This window comes from Pseudophryne corroboree, chromosome 4, assembly GCF_028390025.1.
Source record: "Pseudophryne corroboree isolate aPseCor3 chromosome 4, aPseCor3.hap2, whole genome shotgun sequence".
NCBI classification, from domain to species: domain Eukaryota; kingdom Metazoa; phylum Chordata; class Amphibia; order Anura; family Myobatrachidae; genus Pseudophryne; species Pseudophryne corroboree.
This window is the reverse complement of record NC_086447.1, coordinates 634,147,660-634,166,271: the sequence shown is the minus strand read 5'-3', so window position 1 is coordinate 634,166,271 and position 18,612 is coordinate 634,147,660. Positions and strand designations below refer to the sequence as shown.

At 35.9% G+C, this 18,612-nt stretch overlaps 10 non-coding genes across 10 annotated transcripts; all 10 read right to left on the bottom strand.

Moving 5' to 3' along the window:
• Positions 1–171: 171 nt before the first annotated feature.
• TRNAI-UAU (transfer RNA isoleucine (anticodon UAU)) lies at positions 172–264 on the bottom strand. Its single transcript is given in 2 exon segments — positions 172–207; positions 227–264. It is a non-coding gene; the product is annotated as a tRNA-Ile (tRNA).
• Positions 265–1,980: 1,716 nt separating this feature from the next.
• TRNAI-UAU (transfer RNA isoleucine (anticodon UAU)) lies at positions 1,981–2,073 on the bottom strand. The gene is given in 2 exon segments: positions 1,981–2,016; positions 2,036–2,073. It is a non-coding gene; the product is annotated as a tRNA-Ile (tRNA).
• A 1,716-nt stretch (positions 2,074–3,789) lies between these two features.
• Positions 3,790–3,882, bottom strand: TRNAI-UAU (transfer RNA isoleucine (anticodon UAU)). The gene is given in 2 exon segments: positions 3,790–3,825; positions 3,845–3,882. It is a non-coding gene; the product is annotated as a tRNA-Ile (tRNA).
• Positions 3,883–4,693: 811 nt separating this feature from the next.
• Positions 4,694–4,786, bottom strand: TRNAI-UAU (transfer RNA isoleucine (anticodon UAU)). Its single transcript is given in 2 exon segments — positions 4,694–4,729; positions 4,749–4,786. It is a non-coding gene; the product is annotated as a tRNA-Ile (tRNA).
• Positions 4,787–8,310: 3,524 nt separating this feature from the next.
• Positions 8,311–8,403, bottom strand: TRNAI-UAU (transfer RNA isoleucine (anticodon UAU)). Its single transcript is given in 2 exon segments — positions 8,311–8,346; positions 8,366–8,403. It is a non-coding gene; the product is annotated as a tRNA-Ile (tRNA).
• Positions 8,404–10,114: 1,711 nt separating this feature from the next.
• TRNAI-UAU (transfer RNA isoleucine (anticodon UAU)) lies at positions 10,115–10,207 on the bottom strand. The gene is given in 2 exon segments: positions 10,115–10,150; positions 10,170–10,207. It is a non-coding gene; the product is annotated as a tRNA-Ile (tRNA).
• A 4,396-nt stretch (positions 10,208–14,603) lies between these two features.
• TRNAI-UAU (transfer RNA isoleucine (anticodon UAU)) lies at positions 14,604–14,696 on the bottom strand. Its single transcript is given in 2 exon segments — positions 14,604–14,639; positions 14,659–14,696. It is a non-coding gene; the product is annotated as a tRNA-Ile (tRNA).
• Positions 14,697–15,528: 832 nt separating this feature from the next.
• TRNAI-UAU (transfer RNA isoleucine (anticodon UAU)) lies at positions 15,529–15,621 on the bottom strand. Its single transcript is given in 2 exon segments — positions 15,529–15,564; positions 15,584–15,621. It is a non-coding gene; the product is annotated as a tRNA-Ile (tRNA).
• An 811-nt stretch (positions 15,622–16,432) lies between these two features.
• Positions 16,433–16,525, bottom strand: TRNAI-UAU (transfer RNA isoleucine (anticodon UAU)). Its single transcript is given in 2 exon segments — positions 16,433–16,468; positions 16,488–16,525. It is a non-coding gene; the product is annotated as a tRNA-Ile (tRNA).
• A 1,720-nt stretch (positions 16,526–18,245) lies between these two features.
• Positions 18,246–18,338, bottom strand: TRNAI-UAU (transfer RNA isoleucine (anticodon UAU)). Its single transcript is given in 2 exon segments — positions 18,246–18,281; positions 18,301–18,338. It is a non-coding gene; the product is annotated as a tRNA-Ile (tRNA).
• Positions 18,339–18,612: the final 274 nt, after the last annotated feature.

Below are 18,612 nucleotides of genomic sequence, written 5' to 3'. Positions count from 1 at the left end.
GCAGTGCATTTGAACCATAGCAGATGCGTGCTGACAACTTAAATGCACAATCATGTTTGTGTTTTTTCTTTCTTTCTTCCATCCTTTGTAATATCATATTAAATATTAAGGAAGCAGTTTATAATCAATGACTAATGACATAAGAAAAGGGAAAAAAACAGTATACAAAGATGCTCCAGGTGAGGCTTGAACTCACAACCTCGGCATTGCTCAACAGATACCGTCTTATAAGTACCGCACGCTGACCAATTGCGCCACTGGAGCACTTTGCAGCATTGATTGGTTATGCTAGATGTGGATTTTATTCAATACAATCAGTACAGTCATAAGAATTGAAAAAGAAAATCATTTTTGGTGATGAATGATGAGCAACAAAGGAACATGCATGCCAGATGGTACTTGAATAAGCTGTCCACGGTGATAGAAAAGGTTTAAAAAACAACAACAACAACAACAATGTTATCATAATTAATGCCATACTTTAGCTTCTGTGGTCATTTTTTACAAGCTAAACACTGCAAGACTGTTTTACTGTTGAAGCAAGGATAAAATATCAACTCTAGTGATGAGACACTTGCTGTAATGACTTCTACCCCATATGGGACTTGGACCCCCTGGCATAGGAGGGCAGTGACTTATCCATTATGCCAGTGGTGCTTACTGATGTTCTAATTTAAGACTGTTAGGTTTTTAATAGTCAATTATTTATTTTTGAGGAAAAAGTGAAGCTGTTTACTGTGTTCTTTGCATTACCAAGTCCAGCAAGAAATGTGCTGGTACTATCCCGAGCTGTCAGTATGGATTATCATGCTATATTGCAGAAAATCAATTTGATGCAACTGCTTTACCAACAGTATGTTAATCTTTTCCATTGCTGTTTTGTTGGCTGACTGAAGGAAGATATGCAGTGCATTTGAACCAAAGCAGATGTGTGCTGACAACTTAAATGCACAATCATGTTTGTGTTTTTTCTTTCTTTCTTCCATCCTTTGTAATATCATATTAAATATTAAGGTAGCAGTTTATAATCAATGACTAATGACATAAGAAAAGGAAAAATAAAACATTATACAAAGATGCTCCAGGTGAGGCTTGAACTCACAACCTCGGCATTGCTCAACATATACTGTCTTATAAGTACCGCGGGCTGACCAATTGCACCACTGGAGCACTTTGCAGCATTAGTTGGTTTTGCTAGATGTGGATTTTATTCAATACAATCAGTACAGTCATAAGAATTGAAAAAGAAAATCATTTTTGGTGATGAATGATGAGCAACAAAGGAACATGCATGCCAGATGGCACTTAAATAAGATGTCCACGGTGATAGAAAAGGTTTAAAAAACAACAACAACAATGTTATCATAATTAATGTCATATTTTAGCTTTTGTGGTCATTTTTTGCAAGCTAAACACTGCAAGACTGTTTTACAGTTGAAGCAAGGATAAAATATCAACTCTAGTGATGAGACACTTGCTGTAATGACTTCCAACTCAGACGGGACTTAAACCCACAAGCACTGGCTTAGGAGAACAGTGCCTTATCCATTATGCCAGTGGTGCTTACTGATGTCCTTAACTAAGACTGATAGGTTTTTAATAGTCAATTATTTATTTTTGAATAAAATTGAAGCTGTTTACTGTGTTCTTTGCATTACCAAGTCCAGCAAGAAATGTGCTAGTGCTATCCAGAGCTGTCAGTATGGATTATCATGCTATATTGCAGAAAATCAATTTGATGCAACTGCTTTACCAACAGTATGTTAATCTTTTCCATTGCTGTTTTGTTGGCTGACTGAAGGAAGATATGCAGTGCATTTGAACCATAGCAGATGCGTGCTGACAACTTAAATGCACAATCATGTTTGTGTTTTTTCTTTCTTTCTTCCATCCTTTGTAATATCATATTAAATATTAAGGAAGCAGTTTATAATCAATGACTAATGACATAAGAAAAGGGAAAAAAACAGTATACAAAGATGCTCCAGGTGAGGCTTGAACTCACAACCTCGGCATTGCTCAACAGATACCGTCTTATAAGTACCGCACGCTGACCAATTGTGCCACTGGAGCACTTTGCAGCATTGATTGGTTATGCTAGATGTGGATTTTATTCAATACAATCAGTACAGTCATAAGAATTGAAAAAGAAAATCATTTTTGGTGATGAATGATGAGCAACAAAGGAACATGCATGCCAGATGGTACTTGAATAAGCTGTCCACGGTGATAGAAAAGGTTTAAAAAACAACAACAACAACAACAATGTTATCATAATTAATGCCATACTTTAGCTTCTGTGGTCATTTTTTACAAGCTAAACACTGCAAGACTGTTTTACTGTTGAAGCAAGGATAAAATATCAACTCTAGTGATGAGACACTTGCTGTAATGACTTCCACCCCATATGGGACTTGGACCCCCTGGCATAGGAGGGCAGTGACTTATCCATTATGCCAGTGGTGCTTACTGATGTTCTAATTTAAGACTGTTAGGTTTTTAATAGTCAATTATTTATTTTTGAGGAAAAAGTGAAGCTGTTTACTGTGTTCTTTGCATTACCAAGTCCAGCAAGAAATGTGCTGGTACTATCCCGAGCTGTCAGTATGGATTATCATGCTATATTGCAGAAAATCAATTTGATGCAACTGCTTTACCAACAGTATGTTAATCTTTTCCATTGCTGTTTTGTTGGCTGACTGAAGGAAGATATGCAGTGCATTTGAACCAAAGCAGATGTGTGCTGACAACTTAAATGCACAATCATGTTTGTGTTTTTTCTTTCTTTCTTCCATCCTTTGTAATATCATATTAAATATTAAGGTAGCAGTTTATAATCAATGACTAATGACATAAGAAAAGGAAAAATAAAACATTATACAAAGATGCTCCAGGTGAGGCTTGAACTCACAACCTCGGCATTGCTCAACATATATTGTCTTATAAGTACCGCGGGCTGACCAATTGCACCACTGGAGCACTTTGCAGCATTAGTTGGTTTTGCTAGATGTGGATTTTATTCAATACAATCAGTACAGTCATAAGAATTGAAAAAGAAAATCATTTTTGGTGATGAATGATGAGCAACAAAGGAACATGTATGCCAGATGGCACTTAAATAAGATGTCCACGGTGATAGAAAAGGTTTAAAAAACAACAACAACAATGTTATCATAATTAATGTCATATTTTAGCTTTTGTGGTCATTTTTTGCAAGCTAAACACTGCAAGACTGTTTTACAGTTGAAGCAAGGATAAAATATCAACTCTAGTGATGAGACACTTGCTGTAATGACTTCCAACTCAGACGGGACTTAAACCCACAAGCACTGGCTTAGGAGAACAGTGCCTTATCCATTATGCCAGTGGTGCTTACTGATGTCCTTAACTAAGACTGATAGGTTTTTAATAGTCAATTATTTATTTTTGAATAAAATTGAAGCTGTTTACTGTGTTCTTTGCATTACCAAGTCCAGCAAGAAATGTGCTAGTGCTATCCAGAGCTGTCTGTATGGATTATCATGCTATATTGCAGAAAATCAATTTGATGCAACTGCTTTACCAACAGTATGTTAATCTTTTCCATTGCTGTTTTGTTGGCTGACTGAAGGAAGATATGCAGTGCATTTGAACCATAGCAGATGCGTGCTGACAACTTAAATGCACAATCATGTTTGTGTTTTTTCTTTCTTTCTTCCATCCTTTGTAATATCATATTAAATATTAAGGAAGCAGTTTATAATCAATGACTAATGACATAAGAAAAGGGAAAAAAACAGTATACAAAGATGCTCCAGGTGAGGCTTGAACTCACAACCTCGGCATTGCTCAACAGATACCGTCTTATAAGTACCGCACGCTGACCAATTGCGCCACTGGAGCACTTTGCAGCATTGATTGGTTATGCTAGATGTGGATTTTATTCAATACAATCAGTACAGTCATAAGAATTGAAAAAGAAAATCATTTTTGGTGATGAATGATGAGCAACAAAGGAACATGCATGCCAGATGGTACTTGAATAAGCTGTCCACGGTGATAGAAAAGGTTTAAAAAACAACAACAACAACAACAATGTTATCATAATTAATGCCATACTTTAGCTTCTGTGGTCATTTTTTACAAGCTAAACACTGCAAGACTGTTTTACTGTTGAAGCAAGGATAAAATATCAACTCTAGTGATGAGACACTTGCTGTAATGACTTCTACCCCATATGGGACTTGGACCCCCTGGCATAGGAGGGCAGTGACTTATCCATTATGCCAGTGGTGCTTACTGATGTTCTAATTTAAGACTGTTAGGTTTTTAATAGTCAATTATTTATTTTTGAGGAAAAAGTGAAGCTGTTTACTGTGTTCTTTGCATTACCAAGTCCAGCAAGAAATGTGCTGGTACTATCCCGAGCTGTCAGCATGGATTATCATGCTATATTGCAGAAAATCAATTTGATGCAACTGCTTTACCAACAGTATGTTAATCTTTTCCATTGCTGTTTTGTTGGCTGACTGAAGGAAGATATACAGTGCATTTGAACCAAAGCAGATGTGTACTGACAACTTAAATGCACAATCATGTTTGTGTTTTTTTTTTCTTTCTTCCATCCTTTGTAATATCATATTAAATATTAAGGTAGCAGTTTATAATCAATGACTAATGACATAAGAAAAGGGAAAAAAACAGTATACAAAGATGCTCCAGGTGAGGCTTGAACTCACAACCTCGGCATTTCTCAACAGATACTGTCTTATAAGTACCGTGCGCTGACCAATTGCACCACTGGAGCACTTTGCTGCATTAATTGGTTATGCTAGATTTGGATTTTATTCAATACAATCAGTACAGTCATAAGAATTGAAAAAGAAAATCATTTTTGGTGATGAATGATGAGCAACAAAGGAACATGCATGCCAGATGGCACTTAAATAAGATGTCCACGGTGATAGAAAAGGTTTAAAAAACAACAACAACAATGTTATCATAATTAATGTCATATTTTAGCTTCTGTGGTCATTTTTTACAAGCTAAACACTGCAAGACTGTTTTACAGTTGAAGCAAGGATAAAATATCAACTCTAGTGATGAGACACTTGCTGTAATGACTTCCAACTCAGACGGGACTTAAACCCACAACCACTGGCTTAGGAGTACAGTGCCTTATCCATTATGCCAGTGGTGCTTACTGATGTCCTTATTTAAGACTGATAGGTTTTTAATAGTCAATTATTTATTTTTGAGGAAAAAGTGAAGCTGTTTACTGTGTTCTTTGCATTACCAAGTCCAGCAAGAAATGTGCTGGTACTATCCAGAGCTGTCAGTATGGATTATCATGCTATATTGCAGAAAATCAATTTGATGCAACTGCTTTACCAACAGTATGTTAATCTTTTCCATTGCTGTTTTGTTGGCTGACTGAAGGAAGATATGCAGTGCATTTGAACCAAAGCAGATGTGTGCTGACAACTTAAATGCACAATCATGTTTGAGTTTTTTCTTTCTTTCTTCCATCCTTTGTAATATCATATTAAATATTAAGGTAGCAGTTTATAATCAATGACTAATGACATAAGAAAAGGGAAAAAAACAGTATACAAAGATGCTCCAGGTGAGGCTTGAACTCACAACCTCGGCATTGCTCAACAAATACCGTCTTATAAGTACTGCACGCTGACCAATTGCGCCACTGGAGCACTTTGCAGCATTGATTGGTTATAATAGATGTGGATTTTATTCAATACAATCAGTACAGTCATAAGAATTGAAAAAGAAAATCATTTTTGGTGATGAATGATGAGCAACAAAGGAACATGCATGCCAGATGGTACTTGAATAAGCTGTCCACGGTGATAGAAAAGGTTTAAAAAACAACAACAACAACAACAATGTTATCATAATTAATGCCATACTTTAGCTTCTGTGGTCATTTTTTACAAGCTAAACACTGCAAGACTGTTTTACTGTTGAAGCAAGGATAAAATATCAACTCTAGTGATGAGACACTTGCTGTAATGACTTCTACCCCATATGGGACTTGGACCCCCTGGCATAGGAGGGCAGTGACTTATCCATTATGCCAGTGGTGCTTACTGATGTTCTAATTTAAGACTGTTAGGTTTTTAATAGTCAATTATTTATTTTTGAGGAAAAAGTGAAGCTGTTTACTGTGTTCTTTGCATTACCAAGTCCAGCAAGAAATGTGCTGGTACTATCCCGAGCTGTCAGTATGGATTATCATGCTATATTGCAGAAAATCAATTTGATGCAACTGCTTTACCAACAGTATGTTAATCTTTTCCATTGCTGTTTTGTTGGCTGACTGAAGGAAGATATGCAGTGCATTTGAACCAAAGCAGATGTGTGCTGACAACTTAAATGCACAATCATGTTTGTGTTTTTTCTTTCTTTCTTCCATCCTTTGTAATATCATATTAAATATTAAGGTAGCAGTTTATAATCAATGACTAATGACATAAGAAAAGGAAAAATAAAACATTATACAAAGATGCTCCAGGTGAGGCTTGAACTCACAACCTCGGCATTGCGCAACATATACTGTCTTATAAGTACCGGGGGCTGACCAATTGCACCACTGGAGCACTTTGCAGCATTAGTTGGTTTTGCTAGATGTGGATTTTATTCAATACAATCAGTACAGTCATAAGAATTGAAAAAGAAAATCATTTTTGGTGATGAATGATGAGCAACAAAGGAACATGCATGCCAGATGGCACTTGAATAAGCTGTCCACGGTGATAGAAAAGGTTTAAAAAACAACAAAAACAATGTTATCATAATTAATGTCATATTTTAGCTTTTGTGGTCATTTTTTGAAAGCTAAACACTGCAAGACTGTTTTACAGTTGAAGCAAGGATAAAATATCAACTCTAGTGATGAGACACTTGCTGTAATGACTTCCAACTCAGACGGGACTTAAACAGACAAGCACTGGCTTAGGAAAACAGTGCCTTATCCATTATGCCAGTGGTGCTTACTGATGTCCTTAATTAAGACTGATAGGTTTTTAATAGTCAATTATTTATTTTTGAATAAAATTGAAGCTGTTTACTGTGTTCTTTGCATTACCAAGTCCTGGAAGAAATGTGCTGGTACTATCCAGAGCTGTCAGTATGGATTATCATGCTATATTGCAGAAAATCAATTTGATGCAACTGCTTTACCAACAGTATGTTAATCTTTTCCATTGCTGTTTTGTTGGCTGACTGAAGGAAGATATACAGTGCATTTGAACCAAAGCAGATGTGTACTGACAACTTAAATGCACAATCATGTTTGTGTTTTTTTTTTCTTTCTTCCATCCTTTGTAATATCACATTAAATATTAAGGTAGCAGTTTATAATCAATGACTAATGACATAAGAAAAGGGAAAAAAACAGTATACAAAGATGCTCCAGGGAAGGCTTGAACTCACAATCTCGGCATTGCTCAACAGATACTGTCTTATAAGTACTGTGCGCTGACCAATTGCACCACTGGAGCACTTTGCTGCATTAATTGGTTATGCTAGATTTGGATTTTATTCAATACAATCAGTACAGTCATAAGAATTGAAAAAGAAAATCATTTTTGGTGATGAATGATGAGCAACAAAGGAACATGCATGCCATATGGCACTTAAATAAGATGTCCACGGTGATAGAAAAGGTTTAAAAAACAACAACAACAATGTTATCATAATTAATGTCATATTTTAGCTTCTGTGGTCATTTTTTACAAGCTAAACACTGCAAGACTGTTTTACTGTTATAGCAAGGATAAAATATCAACTCTAGTGATGAGACACTTGCTGTAATGACTTCCAACTCAGACGGGACTTAAACCCACAACCACTGGCTTAGGAGTACAGTGCCTTATCCATTATGCCAGTGGTGCTTACTGATGTCCTTATTTAAGACTGTTAGGTTTTTAATAGTCAATTATTTATTTTTGAGGAAAAAGTGAAGCTGTTTACTGTGTTCTTTGCATTACCAAGTCCAGCAAGAAATGTGCTGGTACTATCAAGAGCTGTCAGTATGGATTATCATGCTATATTGCAGAAAATCAATTTGATGCAACTGCTTTACCAACAGTATGTTAATCTTTTCCATTGCTGTTTTGTTGGCTGACTGAAGGAAGATATGCAGTGCATTTGAACCAAAGCAGATGTGTGCTGACAACTTAAATGCACAATCATGTTTGAGTTTTTTCTTTCTTTCTTCCATCCTTTGTAATATCATATTAAATATTAAGGTAGCAGTTTATAATCAATGACTAATGACATAAGAAAAGGGAAAAAAACAGTATACAAAGATGCTCCAGGTGAGGCTTGAACTCACAACCTCGGCATTGCTCAACAGATACCGTCTTATAAGTACCGCACGCTGACCAATTGCACCACTGGAGCACTTTGCAGCATTGATTGGTTATGATAGATGTGGATTTTATTCAATACAATCAGTACAGTCATAAGAATTGAAAAAGAAAATCATTTTTGGTGATGAATGATGAGCAACAAAGGAACATGCATGCCAGATGGTACTTGAATAAGCTGTCCACGGTGATAGAAAAGGTTTAAAAAACAACAACAACAACAATGTTATCATAATTAATGTCATATTTTAGCTTCTGTGGTCATTTTTTACAAGCTAAACACTGCAAGACTGTTTTACAGTTGAAGCAAGGATAAAATATCAACTCTAGTGATGAGACACTTGCTGTAATGACTTCCACCCCATATGGGACTTGGACCCCCTGGCTTAGGAGGGCATTGACTTATCCATTATGCCAGTGGTGCTTACTGATGTTCTTATTTAAGACTGTTAGGTTTTTAATAGTCAATTCTTTATTTTTGAGGAAAAAGTGAAGCTGTTTACTGTGTTCTTTGCATTACCAAGTCCAGCAAGAAATGTGCTGTTACTATCCAGAGCTGTCAGTATGGATTATCATGCTATATTGCAGAAAATCATTTTGATGCAACTGCTTTACCAACAGTATGTTAATCTTTTCCATTGCTGTTTTGTTGGCTGACTGAAGGAAGATATGCAGTGCATTTGAACCAAAGCAGATGTGTGCTGACAAGTTAAATGCACAATCATGTTTGTGTTTGTTTTTTCTTTCTTTCTTCCATCCTCTGTAATATCATATTAAATATTAAGGAAGCAGTTTATAATCAATGACTAATGACATAAGAAAAGGAAAAAAAAAACAGTATACAAAGATGCTCCAGGTGAGGCTTGAACTCACAGCCTCGGCATTGCTCAACAGATATTGTCTTATAAATACTGCGCGCTGACCAATTGCGCCACTGGATCACTTTGCAGCATTAATTGGTTATGCTAGATGTGGATTTTATTCAATACAATCAGTACAGTCATAAGAATTGAAAAGAAAATCATTTTTGGTGATGAATGATGAGCAACAAAGGAACATGCATGCCAGATGGTACTTGAATAAGCTGTCCACGGTGATAGAAAAGGTTTAAAAAACAACAACAACAATGTTATCATAATTAATGCCATACTTTAGCTTCTGTGGTCATTTTTTACAAGCTAAACACTGCAAGACTGTTTTACTGTTGAAGCAAGGATAAAATATCAACTCTAGTGATGAGACACTTGCTGTAATGACTTCCACCCCATATGGGACTTGGACCCCCTGGCTTAGGAGGGCAGTGACTTATCCATTATGCCAGTGGTGCTTACTGGTGTTCTTATTTAAGACTGTTAGGTTTTTAATAGTCAATTATTTATTTTTGAGGAAAAAGTGAAGCTGTTTACTGTGTTCTTTGCATTACCAAGTCCAGCAAGAAATGTGCTGGTACTATCCAGAGCTGTCAGTATGGATTATCATGCTATATTGCAGAAAATCAATTTGATGCAACTGCTTTACCAACAGTATGTTAATCTTTTCCATTGCTGTTTTGTTGGCTGACTGAAGGAAGATATGCAGTGCATTTGAACCAAAGCAGATGTGTACTGACAACTTAAATGCACAATCATGTTTGTGTTTTTTCTTTCTTTCTTCCATCCTTTGTAATATCATATTAAATATTAAGGTAGCAGTTTATAATCAATGACTAATGACATAAGAAAAGGGAAAAAAACAGTATACAAAGATGCTCCAGGTGAGGCTTGAACTCACAACCTCGGCATTGCTCAACAGATACCGTCTTATAAGTACCGCACGCTGACCAATTGCGCCACTGGAGCACTTTGCAGCATTGATTGGTTATGCTAGATGTGGATTTTATTCAATACAATCAGTACAGTCATAAGAATTGAAAAAGAAAATCATTTTTGGTGATGAATGATGAGCAACAAAGGAACATGCATGCCAGATGGTACTTGAATAAGCTGTCCACGGTGATAGAAAAGGTTTAAAAAACAACAACAACAATGTTATCATAATTAATGTCATATTTTAGCTTCTGTGGTCATTTTTTACAAGCTAAACACTGCAAGACTGTTTTACAGTTGAAGCAAGGATAAAATATCAACTCTAGTGATGAGACACTTGCTGTAATTACTTCCACCCCATATGGGACTTGGACCCCCTGGCTTAGGAGGGCAGTGACTTATCCATTATGCCAGTGGTGCTTACTGATGTTCTTATTTAAGACTGTTAGGTTTTTAATAGTCAATTATTTATTTTTGAGGAAAAAGTGAAGCTGTTTACTGTGTTCTTTGCATTACCAAGTCCAGCAAGAAATGTGCTGGTACTACCCAGAGCTGTCAGTATGGATTATCATGCTATATTGCAGAAAATCAATTTGATGCAACTGCTTTACCAACAGTATGTTAATCTTTTCCATTGCTGTTTTGTTGGCTGACTGAAGGAAGATATGCAGTGCATTTGAACCAAAACAGATGTGTGTTGACAACTTGAATGCACAATCATGTTTGTGTTTTTTCTTTCTTTCTTCCATCCTTTGTAATATCATATTAAATATTAAGGAAGCAGTTTATAATCAATGACTAATGACATAAGAAAAGGAAAAAAAACAGTATACAAAGACGCTCCAGGTGAGGCTTGAACTCACAACCTCGGCATTGCTCAACAGATACCGTCTTATAAATACCACACGCTGACCAATTGCGCCAATGGAGCACTTTGCATCTTTGATTGGTTATGCTAGATGTGGATTTTATTTAATACAATCAGTACAGTCATAAGAATTGAAAAAGAAAATCATTTTTGGTGATGAATGATGAGCAACAAAGGAACATGCATGCCAGATGGTACTTGAATAAGCTGTCCACGGTGATAGAAAAGGTTTAAAAAACAACAACAATGTTATCTTAATTAATGTCATATTTTAGCTTCTGTGATCATTTTTTACAAGCTAAACACTGCAAGACTGTTTTACAGTTGAAGCAAGGATAAAATATCAACTCTAGTTATGAGACACTTGCTGTAATGACTTCCACCCCATATGGGACTTGGACCCCCTGGCTTAGGAGGGCAGTGACTTATCCATTATGCCAGTGGTGCTTACTGATGTTCTTATTTAAGACTGTTAAGTTTTTAATAGTCAATTATTTATTTTTGAGGAAAAAGTGAAGCTGTTTACTGTGTTCTTTGCATTACCAAGTCCAGCAAGAAATGTGCTGGTACTATCCAGAGCTGTCAGTATGGATTATCATGCTATATTGCAGAAAATCAATTTGATGCAACTGCTTTACCAACAGTATGTTAATCTTTTCCATTGCTGTTTTGTTGGCTGACTGAAGGAAGATATGCAGTTCATTTGAACCAAAGCAGATGTGTGCTGACAACTTAAATGCACAATCATGTTTGTGTTTTTTATTTCTTTCTTCCATCCTTTGTAATATCATATTAAATATTAAGGAAGCAGTTTATAATCAATGACTAATGACATAAGAAAAGGAAAAAAAAAAAACAGTATACAAAGATGCTCCAGGTGAGGCTTGAACTCACAACCTCGGCATTGCTCAACAGATTCTGTCTTATAAATACAGCGCGCTGACCAATTGCGCCACTGGATCACTATGCAGCATTAATTGGTTATGCTAGATGTGGATTTTATTCAATACAATCAGTACAGTCATAAGAATTGAAAAGAAAATCATTTTTGGTGATGAATGATGAGCAACAAAGGGACATGCATGCCAGATGGTACTTGAATAAGCTGTCCACGGTGATAGAAAAGGTTTAAAAAACAACAACAACAACGTTATCATAATTAATGTCATATTTTAGCTTCTGTGGTCATTTTTTACAAGCTAAACACTGCAAGACTGTTTTACTGTTGAAGCAAGGATAAAATATCAACTCTAGTGATGAGACACTTGCTGTAATGACTTCCACCCCATATGGGACTTGGACCCCCTGGCTTAGGAGGGCAGTGACTTATCCATTATGCCAGTGGTGCTTACTGATGTTCTTATTTAAGACTGTTAGGTTTTTAATAGTCAATTATTTATTTTTGAGGAAAAAGTGAAGCTGTTTACTGTGTTCTTTGCATTACCAAGTCCAGCAAGAAATGTGCTGGTACTATCCAGAGCTGTCAGTATGGATTATCATGCTATATTGCAGAAAATCAATTTGATGCAACTGCTTTACCAACAGTATGTTAATCTTTTCCATTGCTGTTTTGTTGGCTGACTGAAGGAAGATATGCAGTGCATTTGAACCAAAACAGATGTGTGTTGACAACTTGAATGCACAATCATGTTTGTGTTTTTTCTTTCTTTCTTCCATCCTTTGTAATATCATATTAAATATTAAGGAAGCAGTTTATAATCAATGACTAATGACATAAGAAAAGGAAAAAAAACAGTATACAAAGACGCTCCAGGTGAGGCTTGAACTCACAACCTCGGCATTGCTCAACAGATACCGTCTTATAAGTACCACACGCTGACCAATTGCGCCAATGGAGCACTTTGCATCTTTTATTGGTTATGCTAGATGTGGATTTTATTTAATACAATCAGTACAGTCATAAGAATTGAAAAAGAAAATCATTTTTGGTGATGAATGATGAGCAACAAAGGAACATGCATGCCAGATGGTACTTGAATAAGCTGTCCACGGTGATAGAAAAGGTTTAAAAAACAACAACAACAATGTTATCTTAATTAATGTCATATTTTAGCTTCTGTGATCATTTTTTACAAGCTAAACACTGCAAGACTGTTTTACAGTTGAAGCAAGGATAAAATATCAACTCTAGTTATGAGACACTTGCTGTAATGACTTCCACCCCATATGGGACTTGGACCCCCTGGCTTAGGAGGGCAGTGGTGCTTACTGATGTTCTTATTTAAGACTGTTAAGTTTTTAATAGTCAATTATTTATTTTTGAGGAAAAAGTGAAGCTGTTTACTGTGTTCTTTGCATTACCAAGTCCAGCAAGAAATGTGCTGGTACTATCCAGAGCTGTCAGTATGGATTATCATGCTATATTGCAGAAAATCAATTTGATGCAACTGCTTTACCAACAGTATGTTAATCTTTTCCATTGCTGTTTTGTTGGCTGACTGAAGGAAGATATGCAGTTCATTTGAACCAAAGCAGATGTGTGCTGACAACTTAAATGCACAATCATGTTTGTGTTTTTTCTTTCTTTCTTCCATCCTTTGTAATATCATATTAAATATTAAGGAAGCAGTTTATAATCAATGACTAATGACATAAGAAAAGGAAAAAAAAACAGTATACAAAGATGCTCCAGGTGAGGCTTGAACTCACAACCTCGGCATTGCTCAACAGATACTGTCTTATAAATACCACGTGCTGACCAATTGCGCCACTGGATCACTTTGCAACAATAATTTTTTATGCTAGATGTGGATTTTATTCAATACAATCAGTACAGTTATAAGAATTGAAAAAGAAAATCATTTTTGGTGATGAATGATGAGCAACAAAGGAACATGCATGCCAGATGGTACTTGAATAAGCTGTCCACGGTGATAGAAAAGGTTTAAAAAACAACAACAACAACAACAACAACAACAACAATGTTATCTTAATTAATGTCATATTTTAGCTTCTGTGGTCATTTTTTACAAGCTAAACACTGCAAGACTGTTTTACTGTTGAAGCAAGGATAAAATATCAACTCTAGTGATGAGACACTTGCTGTAATGACTTCCACCCCATATGGGACTTGGACCCCCTGGCTTAGGAGGGCAGTGACTTATCCATTATGCCAGTGGTGCTCACTGATGTTCTTATTTAAGACTGTTAGGTTTTTAATAGTCAATTATTTATTTTTGAGGAAAAAGTGAAGCTGTTTACTGTGTTCTTTGCATTACCAAGTCCAGCAAGAAATGTGCTGGTACTATCCAGAGCTGTCAGTATGGATTATCATGCTATATTGCAGAAAATCAATTTGATGCAACTGCTTTACCAACAGTATGTTAATCTTTTCCATTGCTGTTTTGTTGGCTGACTGAAGGAAGATATGCAGTGCATTTGAACCAAAGCAGATGTGTGCTGACAACTTGAATGCACAATCATGTTTGTGTTTTTTCTTTCTTTCTTCCATCCTTTGTAATATCATATTAAATATTAAGGAAGCAGTTTATAATCAATGACTAATGACATAAGAAAAGGAAAAAAAACAGTATACAAAGATGCTCCAGGTGAGGCTTGAACTCACAACCTCGGCATTGCTCAACAGATACCGTCTTATAAGTACCACACGCTGACCAATTGCGCCACTGGAGCACTTTACATCTTTGTTTGGTTATGCTAGATGTGGATTTTATTTAATACAATCAGTACAGTCATAAGAATTGAAAAAAAAATCATTTTTGGTGATGAATGATGAGCAACAAAGGAACATGCATGCCAGATGGTACATGAATAAGCTGTCCACGGTGATAGAAAAGGTTTAAAAAACAACAACAACAACAACAACAACAACAACAACAACAATGTTATCTTAATTAATGTCATATTTTAGCTTCTGTAGTCATTTTTTACAAGCTAAACACTGCAAGACTGTTTTACTGTTGAAGCAAGGATAAAATATCAACTCTAGTGATGAGACACTTGCTGTAATGACTTCCAACTCAGACGGGACTTAAACCCACAAGCACTGGCTTAGGAGAACAGTTCCTTATCCATTATGCCAGTGGTGCTTACTGATGTCCTTATTTAAGACTAATAGGTTTTTAATAGTCAATTATTTATTTTTGAATAAAATTGAAGCTGTTTACTGTGTTCTTTGCATTACCAAGTCCAGGAAGAAATGTGCTGGTACTATCCAGAGCTGTCAGTATGGATTATCATGCTATATTGCAGAAAATCAATTTGATGCAACTGCTTTACCAACAGTATGTTAATCTTTTCCATTGCTGTTTTGTTGGCTGACTGAAGGAAGATATGCAGTGCATTTGAACCAAGCAGATGTGTGCTGACAACTTAAATGCACAATCATGTTTGTGTTTTTTCTTTCTTTCTTCCATCCTTTGTAATATCATATTAAATATTAAGGTAGCAGTTTATAATCAATGACTAATGACATAAGAAAAGGAAAAAAAACAGTATACAAAGATGCTCCAGGTGAGGCTTGAACTCACAACCTCGGCATTGCTCAACGGATGCCATCTTATAAGTACCACGCGCTGACCAATTGCGCCACTGGAGCACTTTGCAGCTTTGATCGGTTATGCTAGATGTTGATTTTATTTAATACAATCAGTACAGTCATAAGAATTGAAAAAGAAAATCATTTTTGGTGATGAATGATGAGCAACAAAGGAACATGCATGCCAGATGGTACTTGAATAAGCTGTCCACGGTGATAGAAAAGGTTTAAAAAACAACAACAACAATGTTATCTTAATTAATGTCATATTTTAGCTTCTGTGGTCATTTTTTACAAGCTAAACACTGCAAGATTGTTTTACTGTTGAAGCAAGGATAAAATATCAACTCTAGTGATGAGACACTTGCTGTAATGACTTCCAACTCCGACGGGACTTAAACCCACAAGCACTGGCTTAGGAGAACAGTTCCTTATCCATTATGCCAGTGGTGCTTACTGATGTCCTTATTTAAGACTGATAGGTTTTTAATAGTCAATTATTTATTTTTGAATAAAATTGAAGCTGTTTACTGTGTTCTTTGCATTACCAAGTCCAGGAAGAAATGTGCTGGTACTATCCAGAGCTGTCAGTATGGATTATCATGCTATATTGCAGAAAATCAATTTGATGCAACTGCTTTACCAACAGTATGTTAATCTTTTCCATTGCTGTTTTGTTGGCTGACTGAAGGAAGATATGCAGTGCATTTGAACCAAAGCAGATGTGTGCTGACAACTTAAATGCACAATCATGTTTGTGTTTTTTCTTTCTTTTTTCCATCCTTTGTAATATCATATTAAATATTAAGGTAGCAGTTTATAATCAATGACTAATGACATGAGAAAAGGAAAAAAAAACAGTATACAAAGATGCTCCAGGTGAGGCTTGAACTCACAACCTCGGCATTGCTCAACAGATACCGTCTTATAAGTACCACGCGCTGACCAATTGCGCCACTGGAGCACTTGCAGCTTTGATTGGTTATGCTAGATGTGTATTTTTTATTTAATACAATCAGTACAGTCATAAGAATTGAAAAAGAAAATCATTTTTGGTGATGAATGATGAGCAACAAAGGAACATGCATGCCAGATGGTACTTGAATAAGCTGTCTACGGTGATAGAAAAGGTTTAAAAAACAACAACAACAACAACAACAACAATGTTATCTTAATTAATGTCATATTTTAGCTTCTGTGGTCATTTTTTACAAGCTAAACACTGCAAGACTGTTTTACTGTTGAAGCAAGGATAAAATATCAACTCTAGTGATGAGACACTTGCTGTAATGACTTCCACCCCATATGGGACTTGGACCCCCTGGCTTAGGAGGGCAGTGACTTATCCATTATGCAAGTGGTGCTTACTGATGTTCTTATTTAAGACTGTTAGGTTTTTAATAGTCAATTATTTATTTTTGAGGAAAAAGTGAAGCTGTTTACTGTGTTCTTTGCATTACCAAGTCCAGCAAGAAATGTGCTGGTACTATCCAGAGCTGTCAGTATGGATTATCATGCTATATTGCAGAAAATCAATTTGATGCAACTGCTTTACCAACAGTATGTTAATCTTTTCCATTGCTGTTTTGTTGGCTGACTGAAGGAAGATATGCAGTGCATTTGAACCAAAGCAGATGTGTGCTGACAACTTAAATGCACAATCATGTTTGTGCTTTTTCTTTCTTTCTTCCATCGTTTGTAATATCATATTAAATATTAAGGTAGCAGTTTATAATCAATGACTAATGACATAAGAAAAAGAAAAAAAACAGTATACAAAGATGCTCCAGGTGAGGCTTGAACTCACAAGCTCGGCATTGCTCAACATATACTGTCTTATAAGTACCGCGCGCTGACCAATTGCACCACTGGAGCACTTTGCAGCATTAGTTGGTTTTGCTAGATGTGGATTTTATTCAATACAATCAGTACAGTCATAAGAATTGAAAAAGAAAATCATTTTTGGTGATGAATGATGAGCAACAAAGGAACATGCATGCCAGATGGCACTTGAATAAGCTGTCCACGGTGATAGAAAAAGTTTAAAAAACAACAACAACAATGTTATTATAATTAATGTCATATTTTAGCTTCTGTGGTCATTTTTTGCAAGCTAAACACTGCAAGACTGTTTTACAGTTGAAGCAAGGATAAAATATCAACTTTAGTGATGAGACACTTGCTGAAATGACTTCCAACTCCGACGGGACTTAAACCCACAAGCACTGGCTTAGGAGAACAGTTCCTTATCCATTATGCCAGTGGTGCTTACTGATGTCCTTATTTAAGACTGATAGGTTTTTAATAGTCAATTATTTATTTTTGAATAAAATTGAAGCTGTTTACTGTGTTCTTTGCATTACCAAGTCCAGCAAGAAATGTGCTGGTACTATCCAGAGCTGTCAGTATGGATTATCATGCTATATTGCAGAAAATCAATTTGATGCAACTGCTTTACCAACAGTATGTTAATCTTTTCCATTGCTGTTTTGTTGGCTGACTGAAGGAAGATATGCAGTGCATTTGAACCAAAGCAGATGTGTGCTGACAACTTAAATGCACAATCATGTTTGTGTTTTTTCTTTCTTTCTTCCATCCTTTGTAATATCATATTAAATATTAAGTAGCAGTTTATAATCAATGACTAATGACATAAGAAAAGGAAAAAAAATAGTATACAAAGATACTCCAGGTGAGGCTTGAACTCACAACCTCGGCATTGCTCAACAGATACCATCTTATAAGTACCACACGCTGACCAATTGCGCCACTGGAGCACTTTGCAGCTTTGATTGGTAATGCTAGATGTGGATTTTATTTAATACAATCAGTACAGTCATAAGAATTGAAAAAGAAAATCATTTTTGGTGATGAATGATGAGCAACAAAGGAACATGCATGCCAGATGGTACTTGAATAAGCTGTCCACGGTGATAGAAAAGGTTTAAAAAACAACAACAACATCAATGTTATCATAATTAATGTCATATTTTAGCTTCTGTGGTCATTTTTTACAAGCTAAACACTGCAAGACTGTTTTACTGTTGAAGC